General features: G+C 47.3%; 1 long non-coding RNA gene across 1 annotated transcript; it reads right to left on the bottom strand.

Moving 5' to 3' along the window:
- Positions 1–9372: 9372 nt before the first annotated feature.
- LOC127336518 (uncharacterized) lies at positions 9373–16781 on the bottom strand. Its single transcript, XR_011752670.1, has 9 exons — positions 15915–16781; positions 15765–15823; positions 15550–15653; positions 14997–15082; positions 11767–13736; positions 11617–11675; positions 11402–11505; positions 10849–10934; positions 9373–9587 (listed from the first exon to the last, which is right to left on the bottom strand). It is a non-coding gene; the product is annotated as an uncharacterized lncRNA (long non-coding RNA).
- Between the last annotated feature and the right edge of the window lie 3819 nt (positions 16782–20600).

Genomic DNA, 20600 nt, shown 5'->3' with positions numbered 1-20600 from the left:
ACGTAATTCTTCCATGTATATTTCCTTAAGTCCATCTTGATCGCGGCCCACCTCTTGACTCGGTCAAATTCTGGTGATAACACATGCCCCCCTGGTTTTGGAATTGGTAATTCCAAAATCACTCTGCTTTCCTTCGTCGGGTCATGTCGTGGCAGAACCGTTGCAGTATCCTTCATCATGATGCCTCGCCTTCTCAACTTCTCCGCGTGACCTTGCAGTTTTTTTTTTCTTTAGGCACCACTTCCTCGGAAACTGCTGTGGCATTGAATTTCCACTATATCCCCTTTTATTTATCCGCTATGAACAGTTCTCCTCTGCATCTCCTTCGCATTAGCACTCCAACAACCCTCCTGTGCCACCATGTCTTCTTCCTCCTCTGCTCCATCGGATCTTTCCAGCCAGTCCTCCCCTTCCCGTGAGCCGACGCCGGATCCGACCCAGGAGGAAGTCCACGCGGCGAACACCCGCCGCGCCATTGAAGCTGGGGAGGAGTCCAGCCACGACTTCTCCGTCTGGTCTGAGGACGATAAGTCCTTGACCGACGGGGAAAGCGACCTCCGCTTCCTCGCCAACGGGGAAACGGAGGAGGAGGAGGAGAGCGATGACGATCGCTTCTCCTGCGACTTCACCTCTTCCGAGGAGGAGGAGGAGTCGGAAGAGGAGGAGGATGACACCTCCTCTGACGAGCCGCCGGCCAAGCGGTTCTGCCCCTGGCCGGCCAACCTCAGCGACTTCGACAGCGACGATGACGCTGATGAAGAGGACGAGGACAATGAGGGCCCGGTCGGCGGCCATTGGAGCGACGATGAGCCCGCCGGAAGCAGCGCCGACAGCGGTGACGACGGCGACGACGAGGGCAGTGACGGCCCGTAGATAGGACCTCTAGTATAGGGCCAGTAGTAGTAGATGGGGCAATGTATCCCCTAGTACTTCCTTTTGAGAGCAATCAGCTCTTTATGTAAGAAATCTCGCCTATCAATGAAGAACTTTCCCCAATTTGATTTTGCCGATTTCCCTTGAGCTCAATTTAGCCGATTCCCTCTCATACTGACCTTGCCGATTTGTCCCCTTTTTGCCAATGCGTAATGAGCCGATAGCAACGCATCGGTCCTTTAAAATTCACCCTTCCATCCTTCAACTGATGATTTTAAAATCTGGTGGATAATGTAGAATCTTCAGGGAAGCCTCTGAATTCTTCCAACCAAACCTAATGGTCTTCTTTAATACTCATCATTTGTGAAGAAGGTGGCGACGAAAGACCAGCCGATGGTACCCCAATCGGCTCCTAAACAGAGTATCCACCAGGCCTGCTGCCCCCCGAGCCTTACTCGGGGCGAGAATGTCAGAGAGGACGCACCAAAACCGATCACTGATACGTCTCCGACGTATCGATAATTTCTTATGTTCCATGCCACATTATTGATGTTATCTACATGTTTTATGCACACTTTATGTCATATTCGTGCATTTTCTGGAACTAACCTATTAACAAGATGCCGAAGTGCCGATTCTTTGTTTTCTGCTGTTTTTGGTTTCAGAAATCCTAGTAAGGAAATATTCTCGGAATTGGACGAAATCAAAGCCCAGGGGCCTATTTTCTCACGAAGCTTCCAGAAGTCCGAAGGAGAGACGAAGAGGGGCCACGGAGGGGCCACACCCTAGGGCGGCGCGGCCCCCCCTTGGCCGCGCGGCCCTGTGGTGTGGGGCCCCCGTGCCGCCTCTTGACCTGCCCTTTCGCCTATAAAAAGTCTCCGTGACGAAACCCCGCATCGAGAACCACGATACGGAAAACCTTCCAGAGACGCCGCCGCCGCCGATCCCATCTCGGGGAATCCAGGAGATCGCCTCCGGCACCCTGCCGGAGAGGGGAATCATCTCCCGGAGGACTCTACGCCGCCATGGTCGCCTCCGGTGTGATGTGTGAGTAGTCTACCCCTGGACTATGGGTCCATAGCAGTAGCTAGATGGTTGTCTTCTCCCCATTGTGCTATCATTGTCGGATCTTGTGAGCTGCCTAACATGATCAAGATCATCTATCTGTAATTCTATATGTTGCGTTTGTTGGGATCCGATGAATAGAGAATACTTGTTATGTTGATTATCAAAGCTATGCTTATGTGTTGTTTATGATCTTGCATGCTCTCCGTTATTAGTAGATGCTCTGGCCAAGTTGATGCTAGTAACTCCAAGAGGGAGTATTTATGCTCGATAGTGGGTTCATGCCTCTGTGAATCTGGAGGAGTGACAAGAACCACTAAGGTTATGGATGTGCTGTTGCCACTAGGGATAAAACATTAGTGCTATGTTCAAGGATGTAGTCACTAGTTACATTACGCGCAATACTTAATGCAATTGTCTGTTGTTAGCAACTTAATACTAGAAGGGGTTCGGATGATAACCTGAAGGTGGACTTTTTAGGCATAGATGCAGTTGGATGACGGTCTATGTACTTTGTCGTAATGCCCAATTAAATCTCACTATACTCATCATGATATGTATGTGCATGGTCATGCTCTCTTTATTTGTCAATTGCCCAACTGTAATTTGTTCACCCAACATGCTGTTCGTCTTATGGGAGAGACACCTCTAGTGAACTGTGGACCCCGGTCCAATTCTCTTTACTGAAATACAATCTCTCGCAATCTGTTCTACTGTTTTCTGCAAACAATCATCTTCCACACAATACGGTTAATCCTTTGTTACAGCAAGCCGGTGAGATTGACAACCTCACTGTTTCGTTGGGGCAAAGTACTTTGGTTGTGTTGTGCAGGTTCCACGTTGGCGCCGGAATCTCTGGTGTTGCGCCGCACTACATCCCGCCGCCATCAACCTTCAACGTGCTTCTTGGCTCCTCCTGGTTCGATAAACCTTGGTTTCTTTCTGAGGGAAAACTTGCTGCTGTGCGCATCATACCTTCCTCTTGGGGTTCCCAACGAACGTGTGAGTTACACGCCATCAAGCATATTTTCTGGCGCCGTTGCCGGGGAGATCAAGACACGCTGCAAGGGGAGTCTCCACTTCTCAATCTCTTTACTTTGTTTTTGTCTTGCTTAGTTTTATTTACTACTTTGTTTGCTGCACTAAATCAAAATACAAAAAAATTAGTTGCTAGTTTTACTTTACTTGTTATCTTGTTTGCTATATCAAAAACGCAAAAAAAATTAGTTTACTTGCATTTACTTTATCTAGTTTGCTTTATTTACTGCTACTAAAATGAGTAATCCTGAAGTTGAAGTTCGCACGTTTAAGCAACGAGGGGGAGAATGTTTGAGAGATGCTTGGTATAGAATTAGCGATGCTCATAATAGATGCACTAAGAAGCACTCCACCATTATTTTACTCAGGAATTTTTATGTTGGTATATCTAGCTGGAATAGATATGTTCTTGATAGTCTCGCAAAAGGTGACTTCCTAAGTACTCCTGCATTAGAAGCTAGTTGCATTATTGAGAGCTTATTTGGAATACCCCCTGTTGATAAAGTTAAAACTGAAATCTCTCTTGAAGATGTTATGAAAAAATTGGAAACCATAGAGAAAAATTTTCCAAGTATTGAAGCTAAATTGGAAATATTACTTGATAAAACTGATGAACTTGATAAATCCTTAGGAGGAATTGATGAAAGAATTAGTGTCCTAGGAACTAATGCTGACCATGATGATCAAATCAATAGGATTGATGAACTTGAAAAAGCTATGGGAACCTTGGGTTCAACATTTTCTTCTCTTAAATATAAGGAGAAAGCTTATGTGGGTAAGGAGCAAAAGTTTATGTATGTCTCTAAAGTGCCTAGACCAAAGAAGTATTATTATAGACCTAAAATTGACAAAGCCCTTAGTACCACTATGGATGGGGGAGCTCATGATAACGATGCACCATCTCTTGATAATACTTGATACACACTTTCTGCGCCTAGCTGAAAGGCGTTAAAGAAAAGCGCTTATGGGAGACAACCCATGTTTTTACCTACAGTACTTTGTTTTTATTTTGTGTCTTGGAAGTTGTTTACTACTGTAGCAACCTCTCCTTATCTTAGTTTTGTGTTTTGTTGTGCCAAGTTAAGCCGTTGATAGAAAAGTAAGTACTAGATTTGGATTACTGCACAGTTCCAGATTTCTTTGCTGTCACGAATCTGGGTCCACCTCCCTGTAGGTAACTCATAAAATTAAGCCAATTTACGTGCATGATCCTCAGATATGTACGCAACTTTCATTCAATTTGAGCATTTTCATTTGAGCAAGTCTGGTGCCATTTTAAAATTCGTCAATACGAACTGTTCTGTTTTGACAGATTCTGCCTTTTATTTCGCATTGCCTCTTTCGCTATGTTGGATGAATTTCTTTGATCCACTAATGTCCAGTAGCATTATGCAATGTCCAGAAGTGTTAAGAATGATTGTGTCACCTCTGAATATGTCAATTTATAATGTGCACTAACCCTCTAATGAGTTGTTTCGAGTTTGGTGTGGAGGAAGTTTTCAAGGATCAAGAGAGGAGTATGATGCAACATGATCAAGGAGAGTGAAAGCTCTAAGCTTGGGGATGCACCCGGTGGTTCACCCCTGCATATATCAAGAAGACTCAAGCGTCTAAGCTTGGGGATGCCCAAGGCATCCCCTTTTTCATCGACAACATTATCAGGTTCCTCCCCTGAAACTATATTTTTATTCCATCACATCTTATGTGCTTTTTCTTGGAGCGTCGGTTTGTTTTTGTTTTTATTTTGTTTGAATAAAATGGATCCTAGCATTCACTTTATGGGAGAGATACACGCTCCGCTGTAGCATATGGACAAGTATGTCCTTGGTTTCTACTCATAGTATTCATGGCGAAGTTTCTCCTTCGTTAAATTGTTATATGGTTGGAATTGGAAAATGATACATGTAGTAATTGCTATAAATGTCTTGGGTAATGTGATACTTGGCAATTGTTGTGCTCATGATTAAGCTCTTGCATCATATGCTTTGCACCCATTAATGAAGAAATACATAGAGCATGCTAAAATTTGGTTTGCATATTTGGTTTCTCTAAGGTCTAGATAATTTCTAGTATTGAGTTTGAACAACAAGGAAGATGGTGTAGAGTCTTATAATGTTTTCAATATGTCTTTTATGTGAGTTTTGCTGCACCGGTTCATCCTTGTGTTTGTTTCAAATAAGCCTTGCTAGCCTAAACCTTGTATCGAGAGGGAATACTTCTCATGCATCCAAAATACTTGAGCCAACCACTATGCCATTTGTGTCCACCATACCTACCTATACTACATGGTATTTTCCGCCATTCCAAAGTAAATTGCTTGAGTGCTACCTTTAAAATTCCATCATTCACCTTTGCAATATATAGCTCATGGGACAAATAGCTTTAAACTATTGTGGTATTGAATATGTAATTATGCACTTTATCTCTTATTAAGTTGCTTGTTGTGCGATAACCATGTTTATCGGGACGCCATCAACTACTCTTTGTTGAATTTCATGTGAGTTGCTATGCATGTTCGTCTTGTCTGAAGTAAGAGAGATCTACCACCATATGGTTAAGCATGCATATGTTAGAGAAGAACATTGGGCCGCTAACTAAAGCCATGTTCCATGATGGAAGTTTCAGTTTTGGACAACAATCCTCAAATCTCAAATGAGAAAATTATTAATTGTTGTTATATGCTTATGCATAAAAGAGGAGTCCATTATCTGTTGTCTATGTTGTCCCGGTATGGATGTCTAAGTTGAAGAATAATCAATAGCGAGAAATCCAATGCGAGCTTTCTCCTTAGACCTTTGTACAAAGTGGCATAGAGGTACCCCTTTGTGACACTTGGTAAAAACAATGCATTGTGATGATCCGGTAGTCCAAGCTAATTAGGACAAGGTGCGGGCACTATTAGTATACTATGCATGAGGCTTGCAACTTGTAAGATATAATTTACATGATACATAAGCTTTATTACTACCGTTGACAAAATTGTTTCATGTTTTCAAAATCAAAGCTCTAGCACAAATATAGCAATCGATGCTTTTCCTCTATGGAGGACCATTCTTTTACTTTCAATGTTGAGTCAGTTCACCTATTTCTCTCCACCTCAAGAAGCAAACACTTGTGTGAACTATGCATTGATTCCTACATACTTGCTTATTGCACTTATTATATTACTCTATGTTGACAATATCCATGAGATATACATGTTACAAGTTGAAAGCAACCGCTGAAACTTAATCTTCTTTTGTGTTGCTTCAATATCTTTACTTTGAATTATTGCTTTATGAGTTAACTCTTATGCAAGACTTATTGATGCTTGTCTTGAAGTGCTATTCATGAAAAGTCTTTGCTATATGATTCACTTGTTTACTCATGTCATATACATTGTTTTGATCGCTGCATTCACTACATATGCTTTACAAATAGTATGATCAAGATTATGATGGCATGTCACTCCAGAAATTATCTGTGTTATCGTTTTACCTGCTCGGGACGAGCAGAACTAAGCTTGGGGATGCTGATACGTCTCCGACGTATCGATAATTTCTTATGTTCCATGCCACATTATTGATGTTATCTACATGTTTTATGCACACTTTATGTCATATTCGTGCATTTTCTGGAACTAACCTATTAACAAGATGCCGAAGTGCCGATTCTGTTTTCTGCTGTTTTTGGTTTTAGAAATCCTAGTAAGGAAATATTCTCGGAATTGGACGAAATCAAAGCCTGTGGGCCTATTTTCTCACGAAGCTTCCGAAGTCCGAAGGAGAGACGAAGAGGGGCCACGGAGGGGCCACACCCTAGGGCGGCGCGGCCCCCCCGTGGCCGCGCGGCCCTGTGGTGTGGGGCCCCCGTGCCGCCTCTTGACCTGCCCTTTCGCCTATAAAAAGTCTCCGTGACGAAAACCCCAGTACCGAGAACCACGATACGGAAAACCTTCCAGAGACGCCGCCGCCGCCGATCCCATCTCGGGGATCCAGAGATCGCCTCCGGCACCCTGCCGGAGAGGGGAATCATCTCCCGGAGGACTCTACGCCGCCATGGTCGCCTCCGGTGTGATGTGTGAGTAGTCTACCCCTGGACTATGGGTCCATAGCAGTAGCTAGATGGTTGTCTTCTCCCCATTGTGCTATCATTGTCGGATCTTGTGAGCTGCCTAACATGATCAAGATCATCTATCTGTAATTCTATATGTTGCGTTTGTTGGGATCCGATGAATAGAGAATACTTGTTATGTTGATTATCAAAGCTATGCTTATGTGTTGTTTATGATCTTGCATGCTCTCCGTTATTAGTAGATGCTCTGGCCAAGTTGATGCTAGTAACTCCAAGAGGGAGTATTTATGCTCGATAGTGGGTTCATGCCTCTGTGAATCTGGAGGAGTGACAAGAACCACTAAGGTTATGGATGTGCTGTTGCCACTAGGGATAAAACATTAGTGCTATGTTCAAGGATGTAGTCACTAGTTACATTACGCGCAATACTTAATGCAATTGTCTGTTGTTAGCAACTTAATACTGGAAGGGGTTCGGATGATAACCTGAAGGTGGACTTTTTAGGCATAGATGCAGTTGGATGACGGTCTATGTACTTTGTCGTAATGCCCAATTAAATCTCACTATACTCATCATGATATGTATGTGCATGGTCATGCTCTCTTTATTTGTCAATTGCCCAACTGTAATTTGTTCACCCAACATGCTGTTCGTCTTATGGGAGAGACACCTCTAGTGAACTGTGGACCCCGGTCCAATTCTCTTTACTGAAATACAATCTACTGCAATACTGTTCTACTGTTTTCTGCAAACAATCATCTTCCACACAATACGGTTAATCCTTTGTTACAGCAAGCCGGTGAGATTGACAACCTCACTGTTTCGTTGGGGCAAAGTACTTTGGTTGTGTTGTGCAGGTTCCACGTTGGCGCCGGAATCTCTGGTGTTGCGCCACACTACATCCCGCCGCCATCAACCTTCAACGTGCTTCTTGGCTCCTCCTGGTTCGATAAACCTTGGTTTCTTTCTGAGGGAAAACTTGCTGCTGTGCGCATCATACCTTCCTCTTGGGGTTCCCAACGAACGTGTGAGTTACACGCCATCAAGCACCTTTCCTCCTTAGAAAGCCGACCACCCCTTCCGTCAATACGGCTGAACTAGCACCAAAGATTAGAAATCCTCGACCAAAAGATTCAGGAACCCGGATCGGCTCGAAGCAGCTGAAGAAATTTCCATTTTTTTTTACTGGCCGATTTTCTCCTATCGGCCCCAATATTTCGCTGCACACATGTCCTCCTGCACCTATTCCCATGTTCATCGTGTTTAGGTGCCCCCCGAGCCGAATCTGTCAGGGAATGGCAGATATCGGCTCTGTAATTCATACGTCGGCTCCGGTAGGAACAAGGACGAACACAAGCAGAACATGTGGTGAGGATAATTTTGGCCGATTGCTGGGATCGGCCTCCATGATGATTGAAGCATTGACTGAAGGTTCTGTAATGTTCCTTCATAATTTTTGGGGCCGGTCACAAGGATCAGCCTCACCCCGTTTGCTCATTGGTTTAATCTTGCTACTCGGTCAGGCTGGATAAAACCAGCCCAACCTCTGACTTGATGCGCCTGCTGTCGTCCACCTTGAGTGCATCGTAGAATCGTGGAGCACTAAGCTCCGTCGGAAGGACGAGCACCATGTTTGTGCCAGCCGATGTTTCATCATCGGCTTTCCTTTGCTTGGGGCGCCACTCCATTTTCCGTGGACGACCCTCTTCATCCAGGGTTCGCTGAACCTTTGCAGCCAGATCAGGTCGTGCCTTCCTTAAAGTATGCAGGTATAACCTTTCGGCTTCCTCCAGGCCGCGCAATCGCTGAACCCTGCGCTTTTGTGAACGGCTGAGTCCGTCAGGGCACCACCTTGGATGGTGGTACCTGTCTTCTTCTTCTTCTTGCCCCTCGTCTTCGGAATCCTCGAGATCTGCCCAGCGAGGGGACTCAGCGCGTTTGCTCTGTGGCGGGAGAGGCCCTAAGCGCTTGAACACAGACACGTTGGCTGCCTCCTTCTTCTTCTGGTTGCATTCTGGGCAATTGCCGATTGTGGGCAATCGGCTCATTCCTGAATCCCAGCAGTGTCTGAAGAAGGGGCAGTCCCAATGCCTGGCGTTGTCATCTTGCTCCCTTGATTTTTCTATGGCACGGCGCTCGTGCTCCTCCTCCTCATGATCATGCCGACGATATCTTCTGGCTTCTTGTGACGCCCCGGAACCGGTACCCTGAGGATTCCAGCGATCCCGCCGAAATCCGCACGATATCGATTCAGAGACGCCCTCCGACACGACGTGCGCGACAAATCACACACGTGATGCCAGAGGAATTAACACGAGCGGTAGCATTACAACAGGATTACAATAGAGCCCACAAGATACATATATTACAACAACAACTCCAACGAGTCAAGATACAAATAGATATATACAAAGATCCAAATCATACAGAAGATCAAATACATCCGAGTACGGACAAGATACAAATTGGACTAAGAGTCCTGAAGATAACCAGTGGCGTCCATAACCCTGCCCAGGCCAAGCCGGAAGGGTAACCTTGCTAACGTCGTCATCTCGTACCTGTCAAAGTCGGGCCATCGGTTGCCGACAAAAGGGGGAGGAGACAAAAAGAAAAGAAAGGCGAGGGTAAGTACCATTGGCACGTACTTGCGAGACAAGACCAGCTATGCTCGCTGGTGGGCGGTATAAACTTCACCCGGCTATATGTGGAGTTTAGCGGCAGCAAAGCTACTATCCAATAGAGACACGCTACAACATCCGTCTACTCAGAGAAGATAAGAGAGCGCACAAGGTAACAGATAAATACTACACAAACATAACCCAGCCGATTACACATATCCCCTCCAACAATTGCGAAGAGGCAATGTAAAAGGCACTCAACGGTGGACAAGTTTTATTGGGTAACGGTTGTAGTAAGGCTATATTACTACGCAAGTTATTATCAGATTATTAGCAACAAAATAACGGTGTAAGTTGTTCTATGATCAAGCTATACAATTCCAAGTCGTCCATAACCGCGGACACGGCTTATCGATAAGATGTACACCCTGCAGGGGTTGCCCAAATGTAACCATACGCATGCTCGAACCCACTTACTACAGGTGGAGTCTCACATCAAGACCGTTCCCAATGCAAGAGAAAGTTTAAGGGGAGCCACCCCACTAAGCTACCCGTGACGAAGTTCGGCCGTACTCCGATACGGACCGAGAGGTTTGTGCCAACGGCTAAGCTAAGTGTGAACAACCTGCTGTCGCTAATCGTTCCACGAGATGAGTACAGTACAGAATATAAACACCCGAAGGCAACAAGAAGTAAATCGTGCATCGTGCATATGAGCAAATAAAACCAAGGTTGTGGCTCCCAGTAAACAGACTCGAGGAAAGGTAGTGGGTGATGGGGGTCCCATTCCCCCACGTACGGGTAGAGCGCTCAAACTCGGAACAGATAACAAGAACTCGGGTCCTAGGGGACATTAGCAAGTCAAAGTTCCGATGCTTTCGCAAAGGGGCTCACAGATGCCTCTGCTTACAATTTTAGTTGTTAACAATTAAATAAAGCATGTGTATCTCCAACAATTGATAAAGCATGTGAAAACCTCCCAACAAGATATCCCGAACATCTCGAGATATCAACAAGACCCTAAACTCGCCTACGACTCGCAAAGCTGGCAAACAACAAACAATAGGTAGGGCGAGGAGGTGTATCTCGGACATATAGGTAACAAGTGGATAGGACACGTGACACAACAGAATCGCAACATAAGGATAGCAATAGATCAAAAGAGCATGTAAAAGTAAAATAGGTGAAGGGGTGGGCTCGCCTGTGAAAAGCTGCAGAAGAACTTGTCGGAGAACTCGTCGTATCTCACAACACCACTTCGCGATCCTATCCGGGAAGAAGCAAATGCTGGAACAAACAACGTATGCAAGTCTTACTACTACGGATAAAGAACCAGCATGCTCAAGAAGATATGCATGACATGGCAAGGATGATGCGGTGCAACTTATCCATATTAATCGGAGTCGGAACCCCGGACAATCAATTAGGTTGGAGTTGCATTTTCTACCGACAAATTTAAGGGTGGATTAGCATGGTACAACATGGCAAGGGTGCGCTACTTCAATATTAAACGGAGCGGGGAAACCCATAGTTGGAAATCCAAAATACTCCGCATATATGTGAGGTGAACATGCATAACTATCATCGAACGACATGATGCGAGATTCAAACAGATGTATGGATGGCATATTCATGTTCCTCATATTTTTCTGATCAATTTTCATATATAACATGTTTTATTCCGAGTTACGGATTAGGAGATATGAATTTAACATGTTTTTGCAAAAAGAAAAGGAAACATGCAGGAGATGGACCTGCGCTGTACTGGGCCGGATCTGGCCTGGTGCTGCGTCGGAGAAAACCTAGCTGCTGGACGCGTGGAGCAACAGCCTTCGCCGGGAACTGGGCCGAGGCCCGTCTGTGTATGTGGAGCAGAAAAGAACCACAGGGTTAAAAACAATTCGGCCAGAGTGGGAATTGAACACAAGATCACCAGATGGATCACAGGGGCACGAACCAAAAGAGCTACCTGATGTTGTTGACTTGGATGATCTCACGCATAAAGTGAATCATCTCTGAACCCAAGATCTGGACAAAACAAAGGCAAAAAGGATGGATTTAATCCGCAGAGGTGGAGACTTGAACTTGGCTCTCCTGCATAACGGATCAAGAAACGAACCACTCTGCTGCAGTTGTGTTGTTGGGGAAGCTGGGCCGCGCGAGTTTTTGAAGCGAACGAGATGGAGCTCGGGGAGGCCAGCCATGGCGGAAGCCACTGGTTGGAGAAGAACTTGACGGCTGAGACCGAAACAGCACGAGCACGAGGATGTCGGGGGTGCGCCTGGACACGGGAAAGCTGAAGGTGTGCTCGGTTTGGCCGGAGGGGGACGAGGGCTGCCGGAATTGAGGATTATCTCGCCGGAGACGGAAGAGGAATCGGCGACCGTGCGCTTGATACAAAGCGCCTCAGGTCGATTCCTTGGACGAGGATGTAGAGGAAGACGAGGCGCTTCTGGTGGTGGTCTCAGATCGTCGGGGGATGGACCAGAGCGGCGGCGCCATGTGTGTACTGTGGGGGGGAGCTCCGGTGGTGGAAGAAGAGAAGAGAGGGGAAAAATTGCTGGCGGCGCAAGGAGGGAGAGAGGCTAGGGTTCCAGGAGCCTCGAGGAGGGGATTAAAAAGGGGAGGGGGAGCAGGTGAAGAGCGTGGCGTGGTTGCGGGAGGACCACAGCCATGGGGAAAAAGGAGGTCACGCTTCCTGCGTGAAGGGGAAAACCACGAGCGTCTCCGTCGCTTGTCGAACCGGTACGGGGCCAGGATAGGGAGTGGGCTCTCGGGCCAGAAGGGAGCAAGGCCTGGGCCGACGGAGAAGAGGAGAGGTGGGTCGCCTGCTGGGCTGCTCGGGGTAGAGAGGGAGCAGGCCAAACAGAAAAGGGTCCAGGTAGGAGGGGAGGGTTTGCAAACCTTTTTCTGTTTTTATTTAAACCTTTTGAAATCAAACTCCTTTTCAGTTTTAAATTTGAAACAGGGATGAGAGAAAGAATCAAAACTAGTTTTAAAATATTTACTTTGTTTGTAATCAAAGCAAAGCACATTTATATTCAAGAATTTATTTGTTGGAAGAACTTAATTATAAAATAAGATATATGAGAGGGGAGAATAGAGTAGGGTTTTATTTACAAGAGAGGGTTATAAAATAATTTTATTTTGTTGAAAAACATGAATGATATGATGCATGATGTTATGGCGATGCATAAAAGACAAAACAACAAACAATACTATTAGGGGTACTACCCTGGGCCGTTACAATCGACACCACTAACAAGGGATCGCGCCCCGAGATCCCACGTCCAGGTACGGGGGAAGAGAGGTGAACTATCGGATCTTCTGGCGACATGTCGATCTCCTCGACACCACTAACAAGAGTTCTTGCTCCACGTAGATCGGTGACTCCACTAACAAGAAGTCATTGTTCCACTGTTGATGATGCGCTTCTGTCGGATCCTCCGAAGATCGGACCTAATAGGATAAAGGCAAAGATCGTCCAACCCACGTCGAAACCTAAGACTCAGAAAACTCAGATAAGAGAGAAGACTCAAACTCGCATAGGTAAGATGAGAAAGAATAGAGGTAAGGAGAAAATGCAGAGCTAATCAGATCTATCCAACGATTTTCAGAAAATAGTTTTGACACTAGACACAACATCGTCCGTTGGCAAGGTTATCCTACAGGCTGGACTAGTGGGGTACCGTCAACCTGGGCTCTGATACCAACTTGTGACGCCCCGGAACCGGTACCCTGAGGATTCCAGCGATCCCGCCGAAATCCGCACGATATCGATTCAGAGACGCCCTCCGACACGACGTGCGCGACAAATCACACACGTGATGCCAGAGGAATTAACACGAGCGGTAGCATTACAACAGGATTACAATAGAGCCCACAAGATACATATATTACAACAACAACTCCAACGAGTCAAGATACAAATAGATATATACAAAGATCCAAATCATACAGAAGATCAAATACATCCGAGTACGGACAAGATACAAATTGGACTAAGAGTCCTGAAGATAACCAGTGGCGTCCATAACCCTGCCCAGGCCAAGCCGGAAGGGTAACCTTGCTAACGTCGTCATCTCGTACCTGTCAAAGTCGGGCCATCGGTTGCCGACAAAAGGGGAGAAGACAAAAGAAAAGAAAGGCGAGGGTAAGTACCATTGGCACGTACTTGCGAGACAAGACCAGCTATGCTCGCTGGTGGGCGGTATAAACTTCACCCGGCTATATGTGGAGTTTAGCGGCAGCAAAGCTACTATCCAATAGAGACACGCTACAACATCCGTCTACTCAGAGAAGATAAGAGAGCGCACAAGGTAACAGATAAATACTACACAAACATAACCCAGCCGATTACACATATCCCCTCCAACAATTGCGAAGAGGCAATGTAAAAGGCACTCAACGGTGGACAAGTTTTATTGGGTAACGGTTGTAGTAAGGCTATATTACTACGCAAGTTATTATCAGATTATTAGCAACAAAATAACGGTGTAAGTTGTTCTATGATCAAGCTATACAATTCCAAGTCGTCCATAACCGCGGACACGGCTTATCGATAAGATGTACACCCTGCAGGGGTTGCCCAAATGTAACCATACGCATGCTCGAACCCACTTACTACAGGTGGAGTCTCACATCAAGACCGTTCCCAATGCAAGAGAAAGTTTAAGGGGAGCCACCCCACTAAGCTACCCGTGATTTAAGTTCGGCCGTACTCCGATACGGACCCATAGGTTTGTTCAAAAGGCTAAGCTAAGTGTGAACAACCTGCTGTCGCTAATCGTTCCACGAGATGAGTACAGTACAGAATATAAACACCCGAAGGCAACAAGAAGTAAATCGTGCATCGTGCATATGAGCAAATAAAACCAAGGTTGTGGCTCCCAGTAAACAGACTCGAGGAAAGGTAGTGGGTGATGGGGGTCCCATTCCCCCACGTACGGGTAGAGCGCTCAAACTCGGAACAGATAACAAGAACTCGGGTCCTAGGGGACATTAGCAAGTCAAAGTTCCGATGCTTTCGCAAAGGGGCTCACAGATGCCTCTGCTTACAATTTTAGTTGTTAACAATTAAATAAAGCATGTGTATCTCCAACAATTGATAAAGCATGTGAAAACCTCCCAACAAGATATCCCGAACATCTCGAGATATCAACAAGACCCTAAACTCGCCTACGACTCGCAAAGCTGGCAAACAACAAACAATAGGTAGGGCGAGGAGGTGTATCTCGGACATATAGGTAACAAGTGGATAGGACACGTGACACAACAGAATCGCAACATAAGGATAGCAATAGATCAAAAGAGCATGTAAAAGTAAAATAGGTGAAGGGGTGGGCTCGCCTGTGAAAAGCTGCAGAAGAACTTGTCGGAGAACTCGTCGTATCTCACAACACCACTTCGCGATCCTATCCGGGAAGAAGCAAATGCTGGAACAAACAACGTATGCAAGTCTTACTACTACGGATAAAGAACCAGCATGCTCAAGAAGATATGCATGACATGGCAAGGATGATGCGGTGCAACTTATCCATATTAATCGGAGTCGGAACCCCGGACAATCAATTAGGTTGGAGTTGCATTTTCTACCGACAAATTTAAGGGTGGATTAGCATGGTACAACATGGCAAGGGTGCGCTACTTCAATATTAAACGGAGCGGGGAAACCCATAGTTGGAAATCCAAAATACTCCGCATATATGTGAGGTGAACATGCATAACTATCATCGAACGACATGATGCGAGATTCAAACAGATGTATGGATGGCATATTCATGTTCCTCATATTTTTCTGATCAATTTTCATATATAACATGTTTTATTCCGAGTTACGGATTAGGAGATATGAATTTAACATGTTTTTGCAAAAAGAAAAGGAAACATGCAGGAGATGGACCTGCGCTGTACTGGGCCGGATCTGGCCTGGTGCTGCGTCGGAGAAAACCTAGCTGCTGGACGCGTGGAGCAACAGCCTTCGCCGGGAACTGGGCCGAGGCCCGTCTGTGTATGTGGAGCAGAAAAGAACCACAGGGTTAAAAACAATTCGGCCAGAGTGGGAATTGAACACAAGATCACCAGATGGATCACAGGGGCACGAACCAAAAGAGCTACCTGATGTTGTTGACTTGGATGATCTCACGCATAAAGTGAATCATCTCTGAACCCAAGATCTGGACAAAACAAAGGCAAAAAGGATGGATTTAATCCGCAGAGGTGGAGACTTGAACTTGGCTCTCCTGCATAACGGATCAAGAAACGAACCACTCTGCTGCAGTTGTGTTGTTGGGGAAGCTGGGCCGCGCGAGTTTTTGAAGCGAACGAGATGGAGCTCGGGGAGGCCAGCCATGGCGGAAGCCACTGGTTGGAGAAGAACTTGACGGCTGAGACCGAAACAGCACGAGCACGAGGATGTCGGGGGTGCGCCTGGACACGGGAAAGCTGAAGGTGTGCTCGGTTTGGCCGGAGGGGGACGAGGGCTGCCGGAATTGAGGATTATCTCGCCGGAGACGGAAGAGGAATCGGCGACCGTGCGCTTGATACAAAGCGCCTCAGGTCGATTCCTTGGACGAGGATGTAGAGGAAGACGAGGCGCTTCTGGTGGTGGTCTCAGATCGTCGGGGGATGGACCAGAGCGGCGGCGCCATGTGTGTACTGTGGGGGGGAGCTCCGGTGGTGGAAGAAGAGAAGAGAGGGGAAAAATTGCTGGCGGCGCAAGGAGGGAGAGAGGCTAGGGTTCCAGGAGCCTCGAGGAGGGGATTAAAAAGGGGAGGGGGAGCAGGTGAAGAGCGTGGCGTGGTTGCGGGAGGACCACAGCCATGGGGAAAAAGGAGGTCACGCTTCCTGCGTGAAGGGGAAAACCACGAGCGTCTCCGTCGCTTGTCGAACCGGTACGGGGCCAGGATAGGGAGTGGGCTCTCGGGCCAGAAGGGAGCAAGGCCTGGGCCGACGGAGAAGAGGAGAGGTGGGTCGCCTGCTGGGCTGCTCGGGGTAGAGAGGGAGCAGGCCAAACAGAAAAGGGTCCAGGTAGGAGGGGAGGGTTTGCAAACCTTTTTCTGTTTTTATTTAAACCTTTTGAAATCAAACTCCTTTTCAGTTTTAAATTTGAAACAGGGATGAGAGAAAGAATCAAAACTAGTTTTAAAATATTTACTTTGTTTGTAATCAAAGCAAAGCACATTTATATTCAAGAATTTATTTGTTGGAAGAACTTAATTATAAAATAAGATATATGAGAGGGGAGAATAGAGTAGGGTTTTATTTACAAGAGAGGGTTATAAAATAATTTTATTTTGTTGAAAAACATGAATGATATGATGCATGATGTTATGGCGATGCATAAAAGACAAAACAACAAACAATACTATTAGGGGTACTACCCTGGGCCGTTACACTTCTCTAGCCAGACGATCTCCTTCATCATCATAGCTGGACCGTCGGCGTTGGTCATACTGACTTACATACTTGTTGAGGAGGTGATCAGAGAGGGGTCGCTGATATCTTATGTTCTTCACCTCTCCCTCTGTGACGTAGCGCTTGCCATCATGATGGAGCCGATCGCGTGGAGCGGCCTCCTCTGTGTCCTTGCTACGAGAGCAGCTGCCCTCGTCTCCATCTTTGCCAGAGTGGTGCCCAGGTCCTACCATGTTGATGCTGAACGAGGATCCTGGCTGGCAACCTTCAGGGTAAGTGCACTCCACCATGTTAACGGCGGGAAAGGGCTGGGTGTCGACCTTCATGGCGTACTGGTTGAAAATTAGACGCCCTTTTTCTATCGCCGCTTGGATGTGCTGACGCCATACCCTGCAGTCGTTGGTGGCATGGGATAGCGAGTTGTGCCATTTGCAGTATGGCTTTCCGTTCAGCTCTTGCACCGTGGGGAATTTGAGACCTTCAGGAATCGTCAACTGCTTCTCCTTGAGCAGGAGGTCGAAGATTTGCTCAGTCTTGGTCACGTCAAAATCAAATCCCCTGGGTGGGCCTGGTGGCTTTACCCATTTGCAGGACACGGGGGTTCCTCCCCGAGTCCATTCAGCCACTGCTACCTCTTGGTCTCCCGCATGAACTCCGTCTTCCTCTGCATCGACCAGGACTACTGCACGCTTGAACTTGTCTTGGTACAGTCCGGTGGCGCTGTTCATATGCCGATAGTTTCTGAACCATGTGCGCCAGTGAGGGATAATCTGCTTGGGAGGCCATGTCCTTGAGCTGTGTTGCAAGGCCTGCTACTGCCAACTCGACTGCTTCTTTTTCAGTTATACGAACCGAATAACATCGGTTCCTAAGATTCCTGAAGCGCTGGATGTATTCTATCACAGTTTCTCCGCGCTTCTGACGTAATTGTGCTAGATCGGCAATGCCAGACTCGGAAGCCTCTGAATGGTACTGCATATGGAACTGCTCTTCCAACTGCTTCCAAGTCCGGATGGAGTCTGGTGGCAAAGAGGTATACCATCCGAAAGCCGATCCCGTGAGGGACTGTGAGAAGAGCCTCACGCGTAGTTGATCCGACACTGAAGCCGGTCCTAGTTGCGCCAAATATCGGCCGACGTGCTCGATGGAGCTGGAACCATCTGATCCACTGAATTTGGAGAAATCAGGGAGCCGATATTTGGGTGGTAGCGGGATCATCTCGTAGTCGTCGGGGTACGGCTTGGAATAGCCGATTGCCCTCCTTTTCGGCACCATGCCGAATTGGTCTCTCGCATGGTACCTGATCTGATCCGTCGTGGCTGGCTGCAGGAGTTGAATTCTGAAGATTCGCCGGGGTGGCGTACTTAGCCAGCCATGTTTGCTTTTCCAGCTCTGAGCCAACTGCAGGAGCTGAGCTATGGAGGTTCGTCGGGGTGGCGTACTTAGTTAGCCACGTCTGCTTCTCAAGCTCTGTCGCTGACGTCCCTCCTGTTTTCCCAGAAGTCCCTGATGTTGTGGCCTGGTTTGTGAGTGCCCAGTTGCCACAATCTGGCACATACGTGCACGTGTACCCGTGAGGGATCTCCTTAGGCGCCTCGGGCAAGAACTGGTAGTCACTAGGGTCACCACCGATCTTGTAGACGACGAATGCCGGTGTAGCCGGCACTTCTGGTGCTGCCAACGCATATGGCAGCGGTGGACGGGACTGGAGTGGCAACTCTCCTTGATGCGTCCCGAGAGCTGGTCCTGACGGCGAGTACTGGTGCCTCATGATCTCCTGGATCACGCGAAGAGCGACACGCTCCAACGTGTTGACCAGGTTCTCAGAGTGGCGGTGTAGCGAGTGAGCCACCAAGTAGTTGATCTCCTGCCGCAGGGACCTGGTGCGTTCCTCCGACGGGGCAGAGAGGTCTATCCCATCGAGTGCACCTTGCGGTGAGAACCCCTTCCATCTGATGCCATGTGAACGGGTTCTCTGAAAAGAGCCGATGAGGTCGGCTTCGAGGGTGACTTTGATCTCGTCATACCTCTTCTTGAGCTCGTCGGGCAGCTCCTCGTAGGTGACTGGCGTGCCGTCTGCCATCTCAGATGTAGATGGCGATGTGGTTGATGTAGAAGCTTGTCCCACCGGGCATGCCAGAATGTGTTGTCGTCAGAAACCCACCGGCGGGCAGCGACGGGCAACACCGTAGAGCCGGGAACAACCTAGAGCTGCGGCTGGCTGAGGTCCCTCCGAGCGACGGCCCGCAAAGCCTTCTGGTCACACGTCCGATGCTGATGCAGGCGTGCCACCTGACCTATACCTGGTCAGGAAGGTGATGGAGATGCCTCGCTTAGTTTCCTGCATGGCATACACGTAAACATTAAATACGAGCCTCGATCGGCTCTCAGGTTATCCTGTGAATCGGCTCAAGGAGCCGATCCACCCATGATTCGTACGGGGTGCACGAATATATGGTGGTCCTGCTTGATCAAGATAAAGCTAATGAGATCTACGACGATTTAGGGTTTTCACCGCATAATCGGATCATCCTACTCCAGGTTGGGCCTCGCGGCCACGCACGGTGATCGTAAGCCGATCCTAAACAAGGCCTAAAAACCAACACGAAGTTGATCCCCGGAACATCCTGTTTAGGACTAGCGAACGACACCCTACGTGCCGCTGGATCCTCCCCCCCTTTGTAAGGCCTAACTATTGCAGATATTAAACTAATCCTTGTAGAACAAGGAGCAATCGTAACGGATCAGATCTACTAAATAACGATCAAGCGGGGTGCCGCCCCCACACCTAAGATAGGTGTGAGGGCGGCTAGACATGCAAGGGTTGCACTACGATAGCATGTTACGCGAAGAACTATGCTAACCCTAACATATCTATGATAACTACGTTGCTCGCCATCAACAAGGCTTCAGTACGAGCAACGCATGAACAACGTGGAGCTTGTGCTGCCTAGATCGCAAGATGCGATCTAGGCAGCATGTCGCTTACCGATAGAAACCCTCGAGACGAAGGAGTTGGCGATGCGCCGAGATTGATTTGTTTGGTTGAACGTTTGTTGTTGTTTATTCCATAAACCCTAGATACATATTTATAGTCCAAGGGACTTTCTAACTTTAGACGTGCACCTAACCGTGCACGGGCAAAACTCCAACTAATCGACACGTAACCTAATATATTACAGATACAAGGGCAAACTAGCCCAAACTCAGCATAACAGGCCGATTCACGTAATTCTTCCATGTATATTTCCTTAAGTCCATCTTGATCGCGGCCCACCTCTTGACTCGGTCAAATTCTGGTGATAACAGTTGTCGAGCTCTGTCCACTCTTGCTTGCGGTGCCGTGTCTCTTGTTCCACCTGTTCTCTCGGGAGCTGGTGCTGCTGCCGCAGGTCGCAGACTATTTTGCCTTGCTGATCCTTCGGAAGGCGTTGTTACAAACGCGGTTCCCATGGCCCCAGCTGTGGTGACCCAGCGTACCACTGCATGGTATAGTACACAAGTCGTTGACATAACACAAGTGAAACATCGTTCCAC

Source organism: Lolium perenne, chromosome 2 (assembly GCF_019359855.2).
Source record: "Lolium perenne isolate Kyuss_39 chromosome 2, Kyuss_2.0, whole genome shotgun sequence".
Classification (NCBI taxonomy): Eukaryota; Viridiplantae; Streptophyta; class Magnoliopsida; order Poales; family Poaceae; genus Lolium; species Lolium perenne.
This window is presented reverse-complemented; position numbering and strand designations above follow the sequence as displayed.